Source organism: Suricata suricatta, chromosome 7 (assembly GCF_006229205.1).
Source record: "Suricata suricatta isolate VVHF042 chromosome 7, meerkat_22Aug2017_6uvM2_HiC, whole genome shotgun sequence".
NCBI lineage: Eukaryota > Metazoa > Chordata > Mammalia > Carnivora > Herpestidae > Suricata > Suricata suricatta.
This window is the reverse complement of record NC_043706.1, coordinates 125,805,728-125,829,914: the sequence shown is the minus strand read 5'-3', so window position 1 is coordinate 125,829,914 and position 24,187 is coordinate 125,805,728. Positions and strand designations below refer to the sequence as shown.

At 38.2% G+C, this 24,187-nt stretch overlaps 1 pseudogene; it reads left to right on the top strand.

Annotated features, from left to right (window-relative positions):
• LOC115295362 overlaps window positions 1–22,868 on the top strand; it is a 25,602-nt pseudogene extending 2,734 nt beyond the window's left edge.
• The last annotated feature ends 1,319 nt before the right edge of the window (window positions 22,869–24,187 follow it).

Sequence of the window (24,187 nt, the reverse complement as noted above, 5' to 3'; positions counted from 1 at the left end):
CACCAGTTTACATTCCCACCAACAGTGTAGGAGGGTGCCCAATTCTCCACACCCTCGCCAGCATCTATAGTCTTGTGATTTGTTCATTTTAGTGACTCTGACCAGTGTGAGGTGGTATCTCAGTGTGGTTTTGATTTGAATTTCCCTGATGATGAGTGATGTTGAGCATCGTTTCATGTGCCTGTAGTCCATCTGGATGTCCTCTTTGGAGAAGTGTCTCTTCAGGTCTTCTGCCCATTTCTTCACTGGATCATTCATTTTTTGTGTATGGAGTTTAGTGAGCTTTAGTATTTTGGATACTAGCCCTTTATCTGATATGCCACATAAATGGCTTTTAGGATATTTAAGTAAGTTCTTTCTATCCTGATTTTCTCGAGGGTCTTTATTAAGAAAGGATACTGTATTTTGTCAAATGCCTTTTCTGCATATATCGACAGGATCATATGGTTTTTTTTTATCTATTCTTTTGTTAATGTGATATATCACATGGATTGATTTGTGAATATTGAACCAGCCCTGTAACCCAGGAATAAATCCCACTTGATCATGGTGGATAATTCTTTTTATATGCTGTTGAATTCGATTTGCTAGTATCTTGTTGAGGATTTTTGCATCTGTATTCATCAAGGATATTGGCCTGTAGTTCTATTTTTTTTGCTGGGTCTCTGGTTTGGGAATCGAAGGGTTGCTGGTTTTGTAGAATGAGTCCAGAAGTTTTCCATCCATTTCTATTTTTTGGAATAGATTGAGAAGAATGGGTATTAACTCTGCTTTAAATGTCTGGTAGAATTCCCCAGGGAAGCCATCTAGCCCAGATTCTTTTTGTTCGGAAATTTTTGATAACTGATTCAATTTTTTCACTAGTTATGGGTCTGTTCAGATATTCTGTCTCTTCCTGTTTGAGTTTTGGTAGTGTGTGTGTATTTAGAAATTTGTCCATTTCTTTTAGGTTGGCCAGTTTATTGACATATGATTTTTCGTAGTATTCCCTGACAATTGCTTGTATTTCTGATAGATTGCTTGTAACAAATCCACTTCATTCATGATTTTGTCTATTTGGGTACTCTCTCTTTTCTTTTTGAGAAGCCTGGGTGAGGTTTATCAATTTTGTTTATTTTTTCAAAACACTAACTCTTGGTTTCATTGATCTCTTCAACTGTTTTGTTTTGGATTCTATATTGTTTATTTCTGCCCTGGTCTTTATTATTTCTCTTCTTCTGCTGGGTTTGGGGTATTCTCTCTGCTCTGCTTTTAGTTCCTTTAGTTGCAGTGTTAGATTTTCTATATGTGCATTTTCTACTTTCTTGAAATAGGCCTGGACTGCAGTGTACTTTCCTCTTAGGACTGCCTTGGCTGCATCCCAAAGAGTTTGGATTGTTGTATTTTCATTTTCATTTGTTTCCATATATTTTTAAATTTCTTCTCTAATTGCCTAATTGGCCCATTCTGTCTGTAGTAAGGTGTTCTTTAACCTCCATGCTTTTGGAGGTTTCCATACTTTTCCTGTGATTGATTTCAACTTTCATAGCATTGTGATCTGAAAGTGTGCATGGTATGATCTCAATTCTTTTATATTTATTGAGGGCTGCTTTATGCCCCAGTATGTGATCTGTCTTGGAGAATGTACCATGTGCACTCAAGAAGAAAATGAATTCCATAGCCTCAGGAGGTAGAGTTCTAAATCTGTCTGTCAAATCCATCTGGTCCAATGTGTTGTTCAAGTCCATTGTTTCTTTAGTAATTTTCTGTCTAGTTGATCTGTCCATTGCTGTAAGCAGAGTATTAAAGTCCCCTGCTATTGGCACATTCTTTTTATTTATTTATTTATTTATTTATTGTTTATTTATTTATTTATTTGGCACATTCTTATCAAGAAGATTGTTTCTGTTTGTGATTAATTGTTTTATGTATTTGGGTGCTTCTGAATTCAGTGCATAGATGTTTATAATTGTTAGCTCTTCCTGATGGATAGGCCCTGTAATTATTACATAATGCCCTTCTTCATCTCTTGTTACTGCCTTAACTTTAAGGCCCAGTTTGTCTGATATAAGTGTGGTTCCTCCAGCTTCCTTTTTACTTCCAGTAGCATGACAGATATTTCTTTATACTCTCACTTTCAATCTGAATGTGTCCTCAGGTCTAAAATGACTCCTTTGTAGACAGCAAATAGATGGGTTTTGGTTTTTTTTTTTTATCCATTCTGATACCCTATGTCTTTTGATGGGAGCATTTAGTCCATTTACATACAGTGTTATTATTGAAAAATATGGATTTAGAGTCACTGTGTTCTCTGTAGGATTCATGCTTGTAGTGGTGTCTCTGGTAACCTGTGTTCCTTGCAACACTTCCCTCAGAGGGTCCCTCTTAGGATTTCTTGTAGGGCTGGTTTAGTGGTGATGAATTCCTTCAATTTTTGTTTGTTTGGGAAATCCTTTATCTCTCCTCCTATTATTATTTTTTTAAATTTTAATTTATTTTTGAGAGACAACATAAGTAGGGGAGGGTCAGAGAGAGGGAAACACAGAATCAGAAGCAGGCTTCAGGCTCTGAGCTGTCAGCACAGATCCCAACGTGGGGCTCAAACCCACAAACCATTAGATCATGACCTGAGCCGAAGCTGGATGTTTAACCAACTGAGCCACCCAGGCACCCTTCTCTCCTATTCTGAATGATAAGCTTCCTGGATAAAGGATTCTTGGCTGCATATTTTTTCTGTTCATCACATTGAAGATTTCCTGCCATTCCTTTCTTGCCTGCCAAGTTTCAGTAGATAGGTCTGCAACTACTCTGATACGTCTCCCTTTGTATATTAGGGCCCTTTTATCCCTAGCTGCTTTCAGAATTTTCTCTTTGTCCTTATATTTTACCAGTTTCACTATGATATATCATGCAGAAGATCGATTCAAATTATGTCTGAAGGGAGTTCTCTGTGCCTCTTGGATTTCAGTGTCTGTTTCCTTCCCCAGATTGGGGAAGTTCTCAGCTATAATTTGTTCAAGTACCCCTTCAGCGCCTTTCTCTCTCTTCTTCTTCTTATGGAATTCCTATGATATGGATATTTTTCCATTTGATTGCATCACTCAGTTTTCGAACTCTCCTTTCATGCTCCTGGATCAATTTATCTCTCTTTTTCTCAGCTTCCTCTTTTTCTTTAATTGTGTCTTCTAATTCACCTTTTCTCCTCTCTACCTTTTCAATCCATGCAGTAGCTGCCTCCATTTTATCATACACCTCATTTATAGCATTTTCTAATTTATCACAACTATTTTTATGGTCCATAATCTTTGTAGCAATTGCATTTCTGGTGTCTTCCATGCCTTTTTCCAGCCCAGTGATTAATTTTATGACTATTGTTCTAAATTCTTGGTCAGTTATGTTGCTTATATCTGTTTTGACCAATTCTTTAGTTGTCACTTCTTTCTGGAATTTCTTTAGAGGAGAGTTCTTCCATTTTGTCATTTTGGCTAGCTTTCTGTCTCTTACAAGTTTTAAAAGCTTGTTATGAGTTCTGCACCTCTAAGTCCTGGTATATTAAAGGAGGCTGATAGACTGTCCGGGGCCTGTCCATTTAGGAAGTGTTCTTTTAGTGATGTCCCTTGGTCTCTCTTGTCGAGACTTTGGCTATTTTATTTCTGTACTCGTAGTGATATTTGGGACTCTCCACCATGTATACTTTAGCTTCTTTCTTGAGGTAGCCCAGCCTTTAGATCATGACGTCAGCCAAAGTCTGATGCTCCATTGACTGAGACACCTAGGCTTCCCTCTTCATCCCTTTTCCCCCCACTATAAATTAGGATAGTATTATCTACTCCCAAAGAAAAAAGTTTTTGCTTTTAGGCTGTAGGGTTTTAATAAAAGGTTAATTCTCATCTATCAGTTCCATAAGAGTGTCAGAATGATGAGATAAACTAATATGCGTGGGGAAAAAAATCTTTGCATTTCATATTATTTCAAAAACATCAAGTAGGACCAGTTGTGAAAGGGGGAAGAAGCCCCACACCCCAACCAAAACCTCGTGTAAACCACCGCAGAGCTTTTCAGCAGCCTGATATATAGCTTTTTGAGCACCGCTATCTGGGACTTTATTATTTTTTTTCCGAATTGATCTCCTGTGTTAGTTACATTGCTTTGGATTCCATGTCTTCCTTTTTCCTAAATATCTCAACTCATTTTCTTGGATTGTGTCCTAAAATAATTTTGAAGAAACAGTAAATGAGAGATAACATATCTGAGAGGTAAAATATCTAAATTCTTAAATACCTGAAGATGTCTTTATTTCGGCCTCACACTTGATTATTTGGTAGAGTCTTCTAGTCTTAAATTAATTTTCCCTTTGAAGCCTTTGCCTCAGGACCTTCCAGCACCCTTTGTAATTGATAATTGTGCTAGGCAATCTCTTTATTTTTCCCCCTTCTTTTGAAGCTTTACAACCTTTCCTTAAGTTATTTTACCAGGATTGATCTGAGTCTCTTTTGTTTAAATTACTTGACAATTGGTTGGCTCTTTTAATTTCAGGAATTCTTTCTTTCAACTTGGAAATTTCCTTAAAATAATGAAATTATTATTTTGTTTCCTCCCTTGTTTTCTCTGGTCCTTCCTCTGAAATGTCTGTTAGCCATATATTGGACATTCTGCATATATGTAAGTATCTTTTACATTTTGTCTTATATTTTATATGTTTTGTGTTTGGATGGATTCTCCTGACAGTGTTTCTCGGATCACTGTTTGGTTTTTAGCTTTTTTAAATGTTTATTTATTTTTGAAGGGGGGTGGGAGGGACAGAAAAAGAGAGAGAGACACAGAATTCAAAGCGGGATCCAGGCTCTCAGCAGTCAGCACAGAGCCCTACACGGGGTTTAAACTCAGGAACTGCGAGATCATGACCTGAGCCAAAGTCAGACGCTTAACCAACTGAACCACCCAGGTGCCCCTTACTGTTTGGTTTTGAATACTAGCCATTCTATCATTTAGTCTTTACATTGGATTTTTTTAAGCAACCATATTTTTAATTGTCCACATTTTTCTGTTATTCTCTGATTTCTTTTTTAAGAGTTGCTTGTTCTTCCTGGATGGATACAATTAATAATTAATGCTTTTCTGATGACATTAGATAGAACTGATTAAAAGTTGTTTCTGTCTTGAATTGACTTTTTTACCCCAATAGGCAATTGTTTTTTTCTTTAATACTATAGGTTTTCCTCAAATACCTGGTAATCCTTGGATGACCATTCACTTTTATGAATAAAGGGTATGTTGATTAGTATAGGCTGCTGGGCTGGTTTTGTGTCACAGTTGTTTATATTTATCCCAAATCCCCTCTAAATGGGAGCACATGCGTGGGACACTGTGTGATTTGGCAGATTTTGCAGAGTGGGGTTTCTTTGTGTGAGGCTGGGGAGCCAGCAAGCTCCAGGTCCTTACCATGAGCTAAGTAAAAACAGATACACAAGCAAATGAAACTTTACTATGGGGAAGGATATTTTAGCCTATTTTATACCTAAATGGAATTGCCTATTTAAAAATTTTGTTTTGAATTTTTTTTTTTTGACCTTCACCTCTACTGAGTGCATCTATAAATGTCTCGAGATCTTTCCAGGCAAACCTTTCCCTCCCGTGTGTAGGGCATACTGAATTCCTGCTGCAGAGAGGCTGGGCCGGCAGGAGGCCTGTGGGAAATCTCTCCTTCCAGTCTTCTCTCAGTTTGCATCTGTTTATTTGTTAGATCTCTTCTTACCTGTTGTTTTTTAGAAGTATTCCCTAACTCCTCTCTTAATCTTTCTCATAATACCTCTTCCTTTTCTCATACCTCATCTTACAATTTAAAATCACATTAATTGTATTGAGCTAGACTCTTTGATTGTAAGTAATAGAAAACTGAGTGTGAATGAACCTAAAAGAAGAAATGATTATTAGCTCATATAACCAAACTAAAAGAAGCATAGAGTTTAGCATCTGTCTCCTCACTTGCTCTCCAGCTCTCTCTCTTCCCCTTGGGTTTGCTTTACTGTGGTATTGACTTCATTCTTCAAGCCAGCTCCCCCAAGCTAGCCTTCCCAACAGGGAGCTCCAGGCTCACATACTCAAAGCCAGAGAAGAAAAAATTATTCTTCCCTGACAGCCTTAGTTAGAAAAATGTGTGGGGGAAAAAACTGAAATTCACCTTCCTTGAACCAATCCTTCTTGCCTAGAAGGTGGGAGTACAGTGAGCATTCCCAAGAGCAAATATTTCTTGGAGTTGGGGAGGAACACGTCCCCTCAAAAAGTGTGTAGTGTTTCCAGGGCAGTTTAGAAAACAGTGGACTGCAGGTTAACAGGAAAATTCAACAGTTACTTAAACAAAGAAGAGTTAAATTTTCTGCTATAAAAAGTACATATATAGATAGAGCTGGTAATGGTCCACAGCTCCCAGATGTCAGGAAAGTCTCATTATATTTCCTCGGCTTTTTCCAAGGAACAGCTGCTCTTCTCACCACATCTGCATCCAGTGGAATATGGGAGGAGAGAGAGGAGTGGAAGTGTCAGCCATAAGTAGCCCTTTTATCTGGAAAGCTTTAACTTGAGCAGAGTCCTCTCCTGCCCCAAACAAACTTCCTTCTTCCCACTTGGGGATGATGAATAAAGTTGCTATAAACAATGATGTGCAAGTTTTTATGTAAACATGTAGTTTTCAAAAACTTTTTAAGAATGAGTTTGCCAATCATATAAAACTATATTGAGCTTTGTAAGAAACTGCCAAACCATCTTCCAGAGTGACCATAGCATTTTTCATTCTTTCCGGCAATGAATGAGAGTTCCTGTTGCTACACATTCTCATCAGCAATTGATTTTTTTCATTTTTTGGATTTTAACTATTCTTATAGCTGTGTAGTAGTATCTGATTTTTTAAGTTGTCAATTCCTTAATAATAAATGATGTGAAGAATCTTTTTATATGCTTATTTATCATATCTTTTTTAATTGGTCATATCATCTTTAATTATGTAGTTAGTATCTTCTATAATTGGGTGTCTGCTCAGATCTTTTCTCCACTTTTTAGGTAGGTTGTTTGCTGACTTTTAAGAGTTCTTTCAATATTTGGAGACAATTCTTAAAAAACTTTTTTTTCAAATGTTTATTTATTTTGAGGGGGGGAGAGAGAGAGAGAGAGATAGCGTGAGTGGCGGAGGGGCAGAGAGAGGGGGAGACACAGTCTGAAGTAGGCTCCAAGCTCTGAGCTATCAGCACAGAGCCTGATGTAGGGCTCGAATTTGCAAGCCATGAGATCATGACCTGAGCCGATGTCAGACACTTAACTGACTGAGCCACCCAGCTGCCCCTATTTGGATACAATTCTAAAGCAATATATGATTTACAAATATTTCATCCCTGTCTGTTACCTGTGTTTTCATTCTCTTAACAGTGTTATATACTAGAGCTTTTCATTTTAATGAAGTAGAACTTATTATTTTTTTATTTTCTGGATTGTACTTTTGGTTTTGGATAAAAAAAGTCATTTCTAAATCAAAGGTCAATTCAATTTCCTTCTGTGTTATCTTCTAGAAGCTTTTCATAGTTTTGCATGTTACATGTAGGTCTATAATAATCCGTTTTGTGTTAATTTTTATTTATGATACAAAGCCTGTGTCTAGGTTCTTTTTTTGGTTTTCATGTGGACATCCAGTTGTTCTAGCCCCATTTGTTGAAAACTTTGTCCTTCCTTTTTTGATGTGCCTTTATTAAAACTCAGTTGACTATATTTGCACTGATCTATCCGTGTGCTCATTCTTTCACCCACATCACACTGTGTTGATTACTGTAGCTTTAGACTGATCTTGAAATATTAATAGTGTGAGTCCTCAATTTTGTTTTCTTCAGTATTGTGTTGAGTCTTTTTGGTGTTTTGACTTTTCATTAACATTTTAGAATCAAATTGTTGACATTACAAAATAGCTTGCTGTGATTTGTTTGGGATTCCATTGAATCTGTATATCAAGTTCAGAAAAATTGACATCTTAACAATATAGAGTCTTTTAATCTATGAACCTGGAATACATCTCCATTTAATTAGGTCTTTTTTGATTTCTTTTGTTAGTGTTTTGTAGTTATTCACATACAGATCCTGTACATGTTTTGTTAGATTTATACATTGTTTTTGGGGGGGCTGCCATTTTAAAGGATGTATTTAAAAACTTTTCAATTTTAAATTTCAGTTGTTCATTGCCAATACATAGAAGAAAATTGACTTTCATATCTATTAATTTTTGTTTGGATGCTGGACATCATGGTTTTACATTGTTTTAGAATTTGGAATTTTTTTCTGGCAGTTAAGTTACTTGTGAATTGGTTTGTTACTTTTGAAGTTTATCTTGAAGGTTTATAAGGGCAGGTATATAGTAGCTTTTAGTGCAGAGCTAATTTAGCCCTACTATTAAACAATGGCCCTTCTATGTTCTCTTTTGAATGCCCCATGTATTAAATAAGATCTCACTCTGATGGAAATGCAAATGTTTCTCAGTTCAGTAATGGCTCTGCCAGGTCTTTGGCATACAATATGTAGAAATTTATTCTACTTGTTTTTTGTATGACATGCCATTTGTCCTTTGTATAGCTCTATCAAAGTTAATCTTATGCATCCGTAGATTGGCATGAAGCCAAAGAATCTAGACACCTTTGTGCAGATTTATCGAACTCTTTCTCTTCATTGCTTTCTCATTTTGGAATTTGGCCCTACAAATTCTACTCACCCTGTTCTTTCCAAATTTGTATTTCTTTTCCCTCAATTACACAGACCATTACATTCTATTTGGAATCCCATCCCTGTGTCATGGTTCAGAAATTCTCTGCAAGCATAAATCCATGGCATTCATATTATTTACCTTGTTTCTTTCTCTTCTCTCAGAAATATAGTCCTGTGCTGCCTTTTGTTCAGCATTTGAAAGGAGTTGTTTCATATATTGTGCCATTGTTTTAGTTGTTACTTTTATAGGAAAGAGAAGAAGTCTTGGACTAATTTTTTTAAAATTTACAGGTAGATATTTTTCTAGTATATTTTAAAATATTTTGCAAAACAATTCTTTTTTAAAAAAATATTTGTTTATTTATTTATTTTTGAGAAAAAGAGAGAAAGAGCTAGCATAGAAGCTGACTTGGGGCTGAAACTCTCGAACCATGAGATTATGACTTGAGCTGAAATCAGGAGTCAGTTGCTTAACCAATTGAGCCACCCAAGTGTCCTGCAAAATAATTCTTGATTTTGCTGTTTATTTCTAACATATTTGTGCATGTGTGTGTATTTATATGTACACTGATTCACACACATACACACATACTGAGTTTAATCCATATCTTTCTTGTTAAAATTAGGTTGTTTTACTTGGGAGTATCTTCTTTAATGCGGAGGATTCTTAACTCTTTACTTAGAACCTGGCATTAAATTTTGTCTCCATTCAATAACACTCTATCTGGGTTTGTAGTTTTAGATGTTAATAGCCATAAGTTCAACATTCAAATTATCACTATTTATACTCTACTCTTTTATTTTTCTTCAAAAATTAATTTAGTTTCATTTCATATTGCTTTTTGTGCCACAACGATGATTATGTTAAAGTAGAATTGACATGAAAATTTCTATTTTTTAAATAATCCATTATAATTTAAGGAGGTTAAGCAAATCAACATGGATAACTTTATATTTTAAGATAATGTATTAGCTTTCTAGGGCTGCCATAACAAATTACCACAGACTGAATGACTTAAGCAACAGATTTATTTTCTCATGGTTCTGGAGGCTAGAAGTCCCAAATTAGAGTTTCAGCAGGATTGGTTTCTTCTGAGGTCTGTGAGGGAAAGATCTGTTCTAGGACTTTCTCCTTGGCTTGTAGATGGTCATCTTTTCCCTATGTCCTTACATGATCTTCTCTCTATGTGTCTCTCTGTCCAAATTTTCTCTCTTTAGGAGGACACCAATCACATTGCATTAGTGCCTAACCCAATGACTTCATTGCAAAGTTGATTACCACTGTAAAGATACTGTTTCCAAATAAGATAGCATTCAGAAGAACTGAAGGGTAGGATATCAACATATGAATTTTTGGGGACACAATTCAACTCACAACATATGGTAAATTTTGTCTAGTATTTAATTCATAAAATTATTCCTAACATTCTAAACTTTTAAAGGTTATTAGTTGACTTTGGGTGGAAAAACTTGCCCTCTGCCTTCTTTACTGTTTTCTATATTATAGATAAAAGACATGTATTTAGAAGGTAACATGAAGGGATACCATAGCACAGTGGAAAGAACAAGTGTTTGGAATAGGATAAACTCTGATCAGACGTCAGATCCTGCTGCAGACTTGTATAACCTTATATAAATTACTTAACCCTATGAGTTTTCCTCCTTTTCTAAAAAGGGATGATTAAAAACTATACTAGTGTTGTTATGAGGACTCGTTTATAAAGTGCCTAGAACAGAGTAGTAGCTATCACTTTAAGATAGCCAACAATTTATAGCAGCTGACTTACCTCTGTGTTTCCATTTTCAATATAAAATGTATTGATCTTAAGGTTTGTGTTCATAGAAGCAGCAGTTTTGTTTAATATTGGACTAATCCTTAAACTGGATTATATTCTAGACTATGTTGCATCCTCCCAATAGTTACTTGCCTTACACCTTTATATTTCTGCTTCTACTTTAGCTGTGCTGTACCTTGGAGAAGACTGGTTTTGGGTGGAGGATGGAGGGGCATGTAGGGCATAAGGGATATCATCCCCATTGCAGCTGAATTTTTGTGGATACAATGCATTCCATTTTAATGAGATAAACTTTGAGTAGAAGAATGATCTCCTAAGTAGGACCTTGGTCCTTTGTTTCATCCATTATGAGGTGAGAGTCTTTCAAGAACATAGCTTCACTTACAACACTCAAAGGAACCATCCAGGGAATCATTAAAAAAGGCAATACAAACAGGAGGGCCTGGTAGAGCATTGCATGAGAATAGTGTAATGAGATATGAATGACATTCATATCAAAAAAAAAAACTTTGAAGAGTGACATATGACATGGTCAAGAAGGACTTATTTTGGTAATCGTTTATTACTGTTGAATGAAAAATTCCATCTAAAAATTATGGTAATGAAATTTTACTATTTCTTGGTCACCTGAAATTATTGTATGAAGATTTCATTTTATGATGGTGAAAGTGGGGCTCAGAGAGGTTTAGTGGATAATCTAAGCTCAAACAGTACTAGCCTGTGGGAAACACCTTTGGGCAGGTGTCATGATCCAGCACTAGGCGCTGCATGGAAATTTGGTGAATGAATTTTGATATCCCATCCTCAAACTCTGAACTCTGGGACTTCACAGATGAGAAAGAGTTCATGCTGACTGTGTGAGATCTGGGATATCTCTGTATTATCGGCGAGAAGGGAATTGTTGGAGAATGAGAAAGAATGGGGAGGTGAATTGAGACTCTGCTTACTCCAAATGATCCTTCTCTTATTCTCTTGGTCTCTCCCCAACTCCTTTTTCTTCAGAGCATTCTTTCATGTGTATCAGCCAAGACAGCCCAAAGTTTAAACAACATTGAGAAGGATCTTCAAACCAAAGTGAAAAGTATTTTCTTGCTTCTTAGATCAAAACCAGTTGTATCAGACTAGAGAAAAATAATCCAGGAGTAGATATTATTGCAGTTTCTTATTCCATCTCCCCCTGTACCTGATCCTTTGTCAGAGAGTTAATGGGAACTGAAAGCAAATACTTGCTGCTTTTAGATGATTTGTTCATGTCCCCTAGAAGCAGAATAAGGTTCTAATTTTAGGGAAACTTAAAGAAAATATTGTCTCATGCTCACACAGTACAGAGGGAGAAAAGTTATGAAGTTTTTTTAAAGGTGATATATCAACTACAATCTTAAAAATGTTCTTTGCTGCTCCTAAGGAAAGAAAATAATCAGTTGGGTAAAGCATACCCTTTAAACAAACATAGGGGCACTTGGGTGGCTCAGTTGGTAAAGCATCTGACTTGATTTTGGCTCAGGTCATGATGTCATGGTTTGTAAGTTCGAGCCCCGTGTTGGGCTCTGCACTGGCATTCTCCCTCTCTCCCTATCTCTTTGCTCTTCTCTAGCTTGCTCACTTTCTCTCTCTCTCAAAAAAAATAATAAATAAGAAAATAATTTAAAAATTTAAACAAGTATAACTTATTTTATGTTACTTAATTTGGGGAAATAAAATGCATATAGTGGAGATTTTATATTTTACTGTGTTTCTTTGCATAAAGATGATGCTCATGGGTATTTGGGATGTGACAGTGAATGAGGAAAAGATTTTCAGTTGGACTTAATGAGATGAGAAAAGTCTGAGGAGATTTCAACTTTCTGCGAAAGAAATGGGGTCCGCCGGCAGGTCAGGTCTCACTGGCTGGGCATTGGGCATCTCTTGGGTGTGAGGGATGCCTGTATCCTGCCAGCGGCTTTGGTGCCAGGACCTCTGTCCAGGAAAGCTCCTTAAACTGTTTTATTATTCCAAGATTGTCCTCAACTTGAGTATTGTGATCTGGACAGTTTTCCGTTTTTTGCACTGATGGTGGGATCCTGGGTCGTGTCCAGCGAGCACAGGTCTGTGTTACTATACACTGAATGAGCCGCTCAACATTTCCAGTCCTGTGACCTTCATGTTTTTAAATGTTAAATCATAATGTCACATTAACATAGCAGAAAGCTTTATCCTGAATTTTAGGTAATTAAACCATCGAGAATTAGAGAAATGGTGACTATGCAATAATTTTCTTTTTAGTTTTGCCGCAAAAGGTTCTATATTATGTTTACGAACAAAGAAAATTTTTATCAACATTTCACCTATGATTGGCAGAATTTTTGGATGCTTTATGTGTAGATTTTAGGAACTATTTGTGCCTTTGGGAAAAGTTACTGTGACATTTAGATTCGTGTCTTTTGCTACAAAGTACTAATTTATTACCTTCATCATTGATTGAAATCACTAAAAGTCTGTCTATTTGATGAGTGTGATAGCCATTACACAGAACAATTCCAGAACTGGAGAAATTTTGGATTCCTGTCCACAGAAGATTGCATTTGGGGCTGCATTGTTATTCCCATGATCTTAGATTCAGAACTAATCTCAATATCGTCTTTTAAATTCTGAGGATGTACAGATTCTGAATGTTGAATATAGAAACACGTTGATTTAAAGTATTGCTTTAACATTTACTAGTTCAGAATGATTATGAGGAAACACTGAGCTAATACATATGAACATTCTTTGCAAATGGAAGTAATAATTATTTTGTATTAAAAATATTGACAAGATTTTATCATTGGCTTATTTATATTTATCGTTTCACATTTATTTGCAATGAGGGAGTATCCTATAAAAATTTTATTAGAAAAACACTTTACCTCTGAGCTCTGTATACATTTTGCCAAGGCTTCAGTCTTTACTTAATTTGTTTGGAAATTCGAATCTGCAGTTTTCACTTGACGATGTTTTTTAATTGTAGTTGAAGAGGTTTTATTATTTTTCAGAGAGATGCACTTAGAATTCATTAGAGAATCAATCTAATTAGGTGTGAGGAATATAGAGAGACATAATCCAAATCAGACTTAAAACAGGGAACTCTTTCAGGTTCTCTGCTATTACAAAGGAAAAAAAGTGCCATGAAAATAAAAATGTATTATTTTCACTAAACCTCACATTTAGTATTGTTTAAAACCTTATTTTTTTAAATGTTTTGTTTTTTTTTTTGAGAGACAGAGAGAGACAGCACGAGCAAGGGAGAGTCAGAGAGAGAGGGAGACACAGAATCTGAAGCAGGCTCCAGGCTCTGAGCTGTCAGTACAGAGCCTGACGCAGGGCTCGAACCCACGAACCATGAGATCATGACCTGAGCCGAAGCAGATGCTTAACCGACTGAGCCACCCAGGCACCCCTAAAACCTTATTTTGGTATCAGCCATTGAGAAAAGGCATCTAACTTTCCCTTCCTCAATTAGAAAAAAATCCTAAAAAATCAGAATAAGTGTTTATTCACATATCAACTCCATACAATTTTGGGGCTCAGTTAACCACTTGGTGCTGGGAAACACCAGTGAAAAATTCACAACTCTTGCATTTAAGAGACTTATATTCTAGCCAAGAAGACAGAGGTTTATGATCAAGGAAGGAGTGTGATGGAAATCTGAAAACCTATATGCAATGAAGTGGAGGACGTTCATCCCCGTAAGAGTTCAGGAATGGGAGAGGGTTAGGGAAGTCTTTATAGAGGGGATAGTATTTTAAACTTGGTATTTAGAGAAAGATAGGATCTTACCTCACTCTTTTTTTTTCTGTAATTGTGAAAATAAAAGCAACAAAATTATTTTTAGAGATCTGCCAGATGTGAGAATCATAGTTTTATTAGGGTGACAAGGGAAAAGCCAAAGTCTGGGGCTTCAGAGGCATTTAAGCATTTAGGCCTTCTGTGATAGGAGACCGTGGGAGGCCCGTGATGGGTGGCTGGGGTGTAGAGGGCAGAGCGCTGTGAAGGCAGCTGGCGAGGGAGATGGGATTGGGGACTGCAGGGCGGAGGGCGTCCTCTGTGGGGTGCTGAGTAGGGCCTTCTTTCCTGAGTCCTGGAGGACCAGGCGGGGACAGTCTTTCTCTCTTCTTTGTCCATTTTGAGCCACTGCTGTTGGCATCTTTTCTTTTTCTGCGAGTGTAACTTAGGGAACTCTGTAGTGAATTTTCCAGATGCATCAGTGATTCCCTACCCTGACTGAGCATTAGGATCACCTGCTGCATTAGTTAGCTCATACACAGTGCAATGTTGATTTCAGAAGTAGAGTTCAGTGATTGCTCATTTATATACAACACCCAGTGCTCATCACATTTGCCTTTTTTATACCCATCACCCATCTAGCCCATCCCTCACGCGCTTCCCTCCCTCTACCCTCACTTTGTTTTCTATCATTAAGAGTCCCTTGTGGTTTGTTTCCCTCTCTTCTCCCTCCTCCTTCCCATATGTTCATCTCTTTTGTTTTTTAAGTTCCACATATGAGGGGTACCTGGGCGGCTCAGTCAGTTAAGTGTCTGACTTTGGCTCAGGTCATGATCTCATGGTTCCTGAGTTGAGCCCCGTATCTGGCTCTCTGTCTGCTGTCAGCACAGAGTCCACTTTAGATCCTCTGTCACTCTCTGTCTTTACCCCTCCCCTGCTTTCATTCTTTCTCTCTCACTCAAAAATAAACATTAAAAAATAAATTCCACATACGAGCAAAATCATGATATTTGTCTTTCTCTGATTGACTTATTTCGCTTAGCATGACACATTCTAGCTCCATCTATGTCATTGCAAATGGCAGGATTTCATTCCTTTTGATGGCTGAGTAGTTTCTATTACACACACACACACACACACACACACACACACACACACACACCATCTTCCTATCCATTCATCAGTCGATGGACATCTGTATTCTCTTTATAGTATGGCTATTGTTGATAATGCTACTCTAAACATTGGGCTGTATGTACCCCTTCAAATCTGTATTTTTGTAGCCTTTGGGTAAATACCTAATAGTGCAATTGCTGGATCATAGCATTATTCTGTTTTTAGTTAGTTTTTTTTTTTTTAACATTTATTTCTTTTTGAGAGACAGAGACAGAGCATGAGCAAGGGAGGACCAGAGAATGAAAGACACACAGAACCTGAAGCAGGGTCCAAGCTTTGAGTTGTCAGCAAAGGGCCCAATGCAGGGCTCAAACCTGTGAACCATGAGATCATGACCTGAGATGAAGTCAGACGCTTAACCAACTGAGTCACCTGGGCACCCCTATTTTTCTTTTTGAGGAACCTCCATACTGTTTTCTAGAGTTGTTGTACCTGTTTGCATTCCCATCAACAGTGCAAGAGGGTTTCCCTTTTTCTGTATCCTTGCTGAAACCTATTGTTTCTTGTGTTGTTAATTTTAGTCATTCTGACAGGTGTGAGGTGGTATCTCACTGTGGTTTTGATTTGTGTTTCCCTGATGATGAGTGATGTTAAGCATCTTTTCATGTGTCTGTTGGCCATCTGGATGTCCTCTTTGGAGAAGTGTCTCTCACATCTTCTGTCAGTTTCTTAACTGGGTTGTTTGGTTTTTCATTGTTTGTGTCTTGAGTTTGATAAGTTCTTTATAAATTTTGGATACGAAAGTCAGATATGCTATTGGCAGATATCTTCCATTCTGTCAGTTGCCTTTTAGTTTTGTTGATTGTTTCCATTGACCTTGTGAGCTTTTTAAAATGTTTTTATTACTTATTGGGATGAGCACTGGGTGTTATATGGAAACAAACTTGACAATAAACTATAAAAGGAAAAAAGAAAATGTTTTAATTAATTAATTAATTTATTTATTTACTTATTTACTTATTTACTTATTTTTGAGAGAGCATGAGTGGGGGAGGGGCATACAGGGGCACAGAGGATCTGAAGTAGGCTCTGTTGACAGCAGTGAGCCCAATGCAGGGCTCAAACCCACAAACCATGAGATCATGATTTGAGCCACTCAGGTGCTCCAACCTGATGAACTTTTTAAACATACAAATTCTTGGGTCAATCGCAGAATTATGGAATCTCCAAAGGTGGAATCTGGAAATTCATTTATTTCAAAAGAGTTTCATTGAGATCTGAGTCATATATCATAAAGTTCACTCCTTTAAAGCATAAAATTCAGTGGTTTTTAGTATAGTCACAACATTGTGTAATCAACATTAATTCTCCAACATTTTCACCACAAATACATCCCCATTTCTTCCTCCTCCATCCTCTGGCAAATGTAGCAATGTGTTTTGTGTCTCTGTTCACTATTGAATATTTCATATGAATGGAACCATACAATATGTGTCTCTTTGTAACTGATCATACATTCTTCATTCATACCTTCTCTGTTGAGTAATATTTCATTGTATGGATATACCACATTCCATTTATTCATTCATCAATTGATGGATATATGGGTTGTTTTCATTTTTTGAATAATGCTGCTATGAACTTTTGTGTGGACATATGTTTTCACTTCTTTTGGGTATATATCCAGAAATGGACTTGCTGAGTCATATGGTTACTCCATAGCTTGCCTTTTGAGGAATTGCCAAACTGTTTTCCAGAGTGACTGTATCATTTTATATTCCCACCAACAATGTATAAGAGTTTCAACTTTCCACAGTCTCTACATTTAAAAATTTTAACCATCTAGGGGGTGTGAAGTGGTATCTCATTGTGGTCTTAATTTGAATTTCTCCAATGACTGATGTTGAATATCTTTTCACACGCTCATTGGCCAGATGACAGTCAGAAGATACACACATATGTGTGTATCTTCTTGGAGACCTATCTGTTTACATCTCTGTCCATCTTTATTTGAGTTATTTGCCTTTCAGTTGTTGAGTTGTAAGAGTCTGTGTTTTTAAAAAATCCATCTCAGGTGACTGTATAGATGATACTTGGATGGGCAATAGGACAGTAGGGTAGGCAGGTGACACACCTGACTTGGGCTGAGCGCTGAAGCCTTTATTTTGAAAAGCACAAACTGATTTTGTTTAGTACTTTACGTTGTTGTAAACAAGAAAAGCAATATGTTTTTATGGTGATTTAATGGAATTATCTGTTAGGTACATTTATCCTTCCTTGGCCAACCCTAATATTACTGAGCTCATCTTTCTGTGCACTACCATTAAGTACAAGTACTCTTTGAGTTTCTTTCCTCAGATCACTTCTTATCCTCAGCTATACTTTTTGAAGGACTGTCTCCAATCCTCTGATGATACAGCCCTAGCTCTAATTTTCCTTCTGGACTGATATATTTAATTATCTATAAGACTTCTGGATGTCCTATAAGTTCAGTAAATTCAATATATCCAAACCTCAACTACTGAGAGGCCGTGAAGCCTTTTTTTGTATGTGTTCCTGATTTAAAGACACCAGCTCAGTCACTTAAGCAAGTTTATGGAAAAATAACTTCTTAGTCTGGGTTGATTGCATCATAAACCCCTGGGGTATGACAAGCATTTCCTAGCCTACATCCTTAAGGGAATTTGATTTAATAGTTCTGAGATAAGAATTTTGATTTAATAGTCCAGAGAATAAGAATTTTATAATTTCCCAAGGTACTTTTGAAAGCCAGCTGGTTTGGGAGACCACTGTAAGAGATCCTGCAAGTTGAAATATTTCAGTTCCCACCCCTAGCCACCTCTTTTTATTTCCATCCTGCTGCTGCTGTTATGATTTGGTGTCTTGGCATTTCAGTGGCCTTTTACATGATCTAAATCCTTTGTGTTCCTTCTCTATTCAATCCTTCCTCTACGCTGCTAGCCGAATTATCTTCCTAAAATACAAATTGGATAATGTTACATTATGATTAAAAATTCTTTGATGATTTCTTATTTCCTATAAAATAAATCCAAGCCTCTTACTCTGACCTTTGAGGCTCTTCACTCTATGTCAATTATCTACTTTTGTCTGCATTTCTGCCACTTCCTGAAAACAACTGAAGTCCCAGCCACCCAGACTCTCATTTCCCCCCACATTTCATGCAGCTCTTTAATAGTGCTATCCCTCTTTTTGGATTTCTGTCACAGTTGTGGCAGCCTTAGATCTGCAGTGAACCATTGGCTACATTATTCCTTTGGCTTTGGTGGAAATAATATGAAAGCCAATCAGAGGCAGCTTCTTCAAATAATTATATTTATTATACAGTTCTTAAATACAGCAAGTAATTATATGATGTAAAATTATTGAATCTATCTCAACCAAACCTTCTGATTAATGTACAACACCCACACATGCAGATACTTATTTCCTTGGATTAGGGATACAGGGGATCAGTATCTTAATCTCCCTGGGGTGTCTGCCATGGTCCATTGGTGGCATTGTAGGACAGATTGCTTTCTTTGTCTCTGACAGCTGCTGCGTCCATCCGTGTTAGTTGGATTCAGTATGAAGGCTTTCATTCGAGCTTCTGGTCAGAGGTTTAACCTTCTAGCATGAGCTACGGGAAGGAATGATATACATTCTTCCAGCTGGAGATCTTACTGAACTATGAAAATAGTAGCACGCACTTAGTGAACTCACATAGTTTAGTCATATGCAGTAAAACCTTGGATAGCGAGTAATTTGTCCTATGAGTGTTCCACAAGATGAGCAAACTTTTCTAATAATTTTTAACTTAAATGAACAATGTCTTGGAATATGAGTAGTGCGTGATGCTGAATGTCACATGATCACAACTGAGTCAGTGGTTCTCCCTCCCTCCCTTTCCCTCCCCCTCTTTCTCTCTCTCACTTCGGGTTTGGTCTCAGGCCACAGTGTTTGGCAGAAATCAGTGATTTTTCAGAACGTTAGAAGTGCCCGCAACTGAAACTAGTGTGTTTTCTGTCACTTCTAAGCACCTATGGACAATCCTGTGCTATTTCATATCAGAGTCAGCTTAGGAATGCTTTGCTTCCTTCTAGCTCAGACTGCCTGCAGATATAGACCCTTTCCTCTGCTGCCTTATTGCCACTTCCATTAAATACAGTATATGACAAGAGTTTCTTAATACTGTAGTCAACATCCATGAAAGCATATACAATCACCCTCATGCAGAAAAAGGTTGAAAAGAAAGGCAGTGAGCAGATGATTACAGTAGAAGTTAAGAAGGAAATCACTGAGAAATACAAATGAGGTATGTTTGTTTGTTTGTTTTTATTTATTTATTTTGAGAGACAGAGAGAGACAGTGCTAGCAGGGGAGGGTCAGAGAGAGAGGAAGATACAGAATCTGACGCAGGCTCCGGGCTAGCTGTCAGCACAGAGCCTGACAAAGGGCTAGAACCCACGAACCATGAGATCATGACCTGAGCAGAAGCCAGATGCTTAAACGACTGAGCCCCCCAGGCGCCCCACAAATGAGGTATGGGAGTGGCTAAAATTGCAAGATTTTATAAGAAATCTACATCTCCCTCTTGTCTGTAGAAGAGGAGGAAAAAAGGCAGAGGAATCCCTTAACTTCAACTGAGGTTAGGGAGATGTGTAAAATGTGGGAAACAGTACAAAATTTTGTAGAAAAGCATCACCTGAATAAGGCTGTAGCAGTATGAGCATTAAATCAGTTTAACGACAATGCAAGGTCACATTTTTGCAAAATCCTCAAGAGGAGACAAAAGCAAGTGTCATTGGATAGGTTCCTTGTTAAAGGTGCACAAAAAGAAAAAGATTCCATGGAGCCAATAGATGGCAGTGATTGTTAGTGATAGTGAAAGTTGTCCTACGCAATAACCCTCCTCTCTTTTCTCCTTCACATCAGCCAGGAAGGGGTTCAAAGTTAAGTGCAGGTTAATTTGTTTATTTTTCTTTATATTTTATATTATACTACAGTATTGTAGTCATTCTTAAGTGTTTTTATCTTACTTTTTTGGGAAAGAGAGCACAAGTGGGAGAGGGGCAGGGAGAGAGGGGGACAGAAGATTCAAAGCAGACTTGGTGCTGACAAGCTGACAGCAGCAAGCCTGACGTGGGGCTTGAACTCATGAACGATGAGATCATGACCTGAGCCGAAATTGGACGATCAGCTGACTGAGCCACCCAGGTACCCCTATTGTAATCATTTTTATATGCATATTTTGGGGTTGTGGAATGAATCATCTGAGTTTCCATTATTTCTTATGGAGAAATTTGCTTTGATATACAAGTGCTTTGGATTACCAGCATGTTTCTGGAATGAATTATGCTCACAAACCAAGGTCTTACTGTATATGTTTAGTGCCTGTGCTGACTCTGTTGCCCCACTCAACTGGTTGTGGGTTTCACATATATTTAAGTTACACAACCCTAACGTGTTGATCCTAGATGTAATCTGTGTACATTGGCTGTGGCACACCAACATGGCTATAGTTTATATGTACATTGCACAACCTTGCCATATTGCTTCTGATAGGAGTGGTATCCTTCCCTGGAAACAGGCAGATTTCATGACTTTCTGCTGATAAAGTACTGTATCAGTACTGGGACTTGGAGCCATAAGTCAGAGTTATAAATATTCTAAACACCTTTCTACGTGTTTAATACATACTCATGTAGATCTCACATGTGTGACACCTACATATTCCAAGTCCATTAGCCTTCTGTGATAACCTTTTCTTTTAACATTTAAGTAAAAGTGCTTGAATTCCCATCTGGCATGCTGAGAGATCTGACCTCTTTTCTCCGTTTTACCCAGAACCACCTTTCCTCAGCATATTTGGAAAAGGTGGGGTGAGGCATTACTGCTAATTATTGGCCAGTGTTCACATCCTCTCCCTCTGGGTGAATTATTCTTCTTTGCTGTGTTGAAGAAGAATATCTTTGTCATATAGCTTGCTTTGGTTAATAAAATATAAGAGGAAATGATGTGTGTCACTTCCTATTGCTTTGCTGCACTCTTTTCTCTCAGCCAAGAGATTACTATTGATGTTCCAGATAGTGACTGCTCTGTCTGATGATCTCAGCATGAAGATGATGAAAATGTGCCCTTCCTTAGCCAATCCACAGTGAACTCTAGCATGGGCAAGAAGTAAACCTTTGCTCTTTTCTGGGACCTGATAACTTAGGTGTTTATTATCATAGCATGCCCTACGATCTAACACAATGCCTACCATTTGGTGGGTGTTCATTAAATACTTGATGAATGAATGAACTTGAGCAAGGTACTTTCTGGGTATCTCAAACTGGTCTACTGACATTGTCTTCTCACCTTCAGTGTGGTCCTGACTAGTGAGTTCGTAGCACAGGACAGAAATACTCCATTGTCTCAAAGCAACAGTTTTTCTAAAAGACATTTGAGGGGGAATAACCCATTATTTCAAATTAAAAGAGACATGTATATGATATAGAATAGAACACAAATCTCAACAGGAATTTTTAAAGGAAGAATACAAGTCTTCCAAGAATTTTCATGACAGTATAGGGTACTACTTCAGGTTATGTTCCCAAGACTGCTTGGAGATGTTTGAGAAGCTTTGACAATCAAGGAGTCTTGGTTTTCTCTTTTCTGAAACACTTTCTGGCTGGAGGCATTACTGCCGCCATCTCCAAGATGGCTGTGACCCTGATCAGTGGGTTCAGCTGCTGCTGCAGGTGCAAGCTGGTTGCCGCCCACCAGCTGAACGAGGGCCTCATGGACTGCATCGTGCGCACCCTCGAGGAGCAGGGCGTGCTGTCCTTCTGGAGGGGCCACCTGGCCAATGTCATTCGCTACTTCCCCACACAAGCCCTCAACCTGACCTTCAAGGATAAGTACAAGCAGATCTTTTGGGGGTGGGGCGGGGGAGGGGACATGGATAGGCACACGCAGTTGAGTTATTTTGCCTGTGATCTGGCCTTAGGTGGCGCACCTGGAGCCACCTGTCTCTGCTTTGTCTCTCCCCCCCCCCCCCCACCGGATTTTGCCAGAACCTGAGTGGCAGCCGATGTGGGGAAGTCCAGAATGAGCAGGAGTTCAAAGGCCTAGGAGACTGGTAAAGATGACCGAGTCTGACGGCATCCAGGGCCCGGACCACGGCTTCAGTGTCTTGGTGCAGGGCACCACCATTGTCTAACGGGCAATGACAAAGGCATGTTCCTGAACCCCAGGAACACCCCCACTGTGGTGAACTGGTAGACCCTCCAGACTGTGGCAGCCATGACGGGCAGGATCTCCTCCTACCCCTTGGACACTGTGCAGTTGCAGACGATGAGGCAGTTGCGGTACAAAGGAGCTGACATCATGTACAGGGGGGCCCTTGACTTCTGGTGGAAGTCTTCAAGGACAAAGGGGGCAAAGCCTTCTTCAAGGGTGCATGGTCCATGTCCTGAGGGGTGTGGGGGTGCCTTCGTGCTGGTTCTGTTGAGGAGCTGAAGAAAGTGCCTCCACCAGACACGGGGACCAAGGCCATCATGTGGAATACTTCTATTAGGGACCACTGACGTCCGAGGAATGCCAGTGTCCTTGTCCCGGCCACATCATGTATAGAGGACTGGGGAACGTTCTAAAAGGGGCTCATTGTGATCGACCGTTGGCACCAGGTCCATATATGATTGTTGGGGGAGGGCGTGGGGAGGGGAATTAGAACATCTTCGTGAGTCCACCGGGAGGCAGCTGTGCCACACCGACTTTAGCGTCCAGGTGCTTGTGGGATCTCAGCTGTGTAAGTATTTATTTAAAAAAGAATCGTGTCTCTGTTTGTACTTAAGCACTATTCTCTTTTGCACAGCCGAATATTTGCAATTATGTTTCATGGTTGGATGCAAAACCATAAAAAATGGGACACAGAGAAAAACAAAACAAAACAAAACTCTTGTTTGGACAAGAGTAGTCCGAGGGTCTTGGAGGTGGGGGCTGCGGGCTACATGGTGTAAGCATCCCTGAACTGGAAACTACAGCCTTGGGCTCCAGTGAACATAGGGTGCTGTCAAGTTACTTAATTGGCTAGAACCTCTGACTCAGGAAAAATGTGCTTACACAATTGCTATCTGCCCCACTGGATTTTTACTTTTGAGGAATAATATATTTGAAAGTACCTTGAAAATTATTAAGCTTTATCATTCCAATTAAAAATTGACGGGAACTTTTTGCAATCTTTTCAAATTTGAAGATATTATTTATGTTATAACTCCACTGGGTGGCAGTATTTCACTTGTTCCCTACTATAATTCTATAGTTTGTATATAATCCCCCCAAAAAAGAATTTAATCACAATCTCATTCTCTCTCAGTCTTATCTTTCCACTTTTTCATCCTGTGCATTCCCTATCTCCCAAACAATTCCGAGAAATAGTTACCATTCATTGAAAAGAGATTTAATGACCTAAATGTGAGGACAGTCACCCTAAGGAGCAATTTGTCCAAAACTTCTGCTTCATTTAGGAAGAAGTGTTAGATAGCTTAATTTTGCTCAGAAGTAAGCAGATTACTTTGATGTAGGTAATTAAAACCAGTTGAAAATCACCTACAAAATTTTGCCACTGGCTCTTTTGTGAATGCTTTAACAATTAAAAAAAACAACTCATGGACGTTTTTGACTGATATTATCACGGATGCTTATTTTATCCTGTGTATCATAAGATCATAAAGTTGTGCTGATCCCTTTGATGTCTGTGACATGATTGAGAAAAACTTTATGTGGATCCTTATCAGCTAACTTTGTGTCAGAATTTCTTAGAGAATTAATTCTACAAG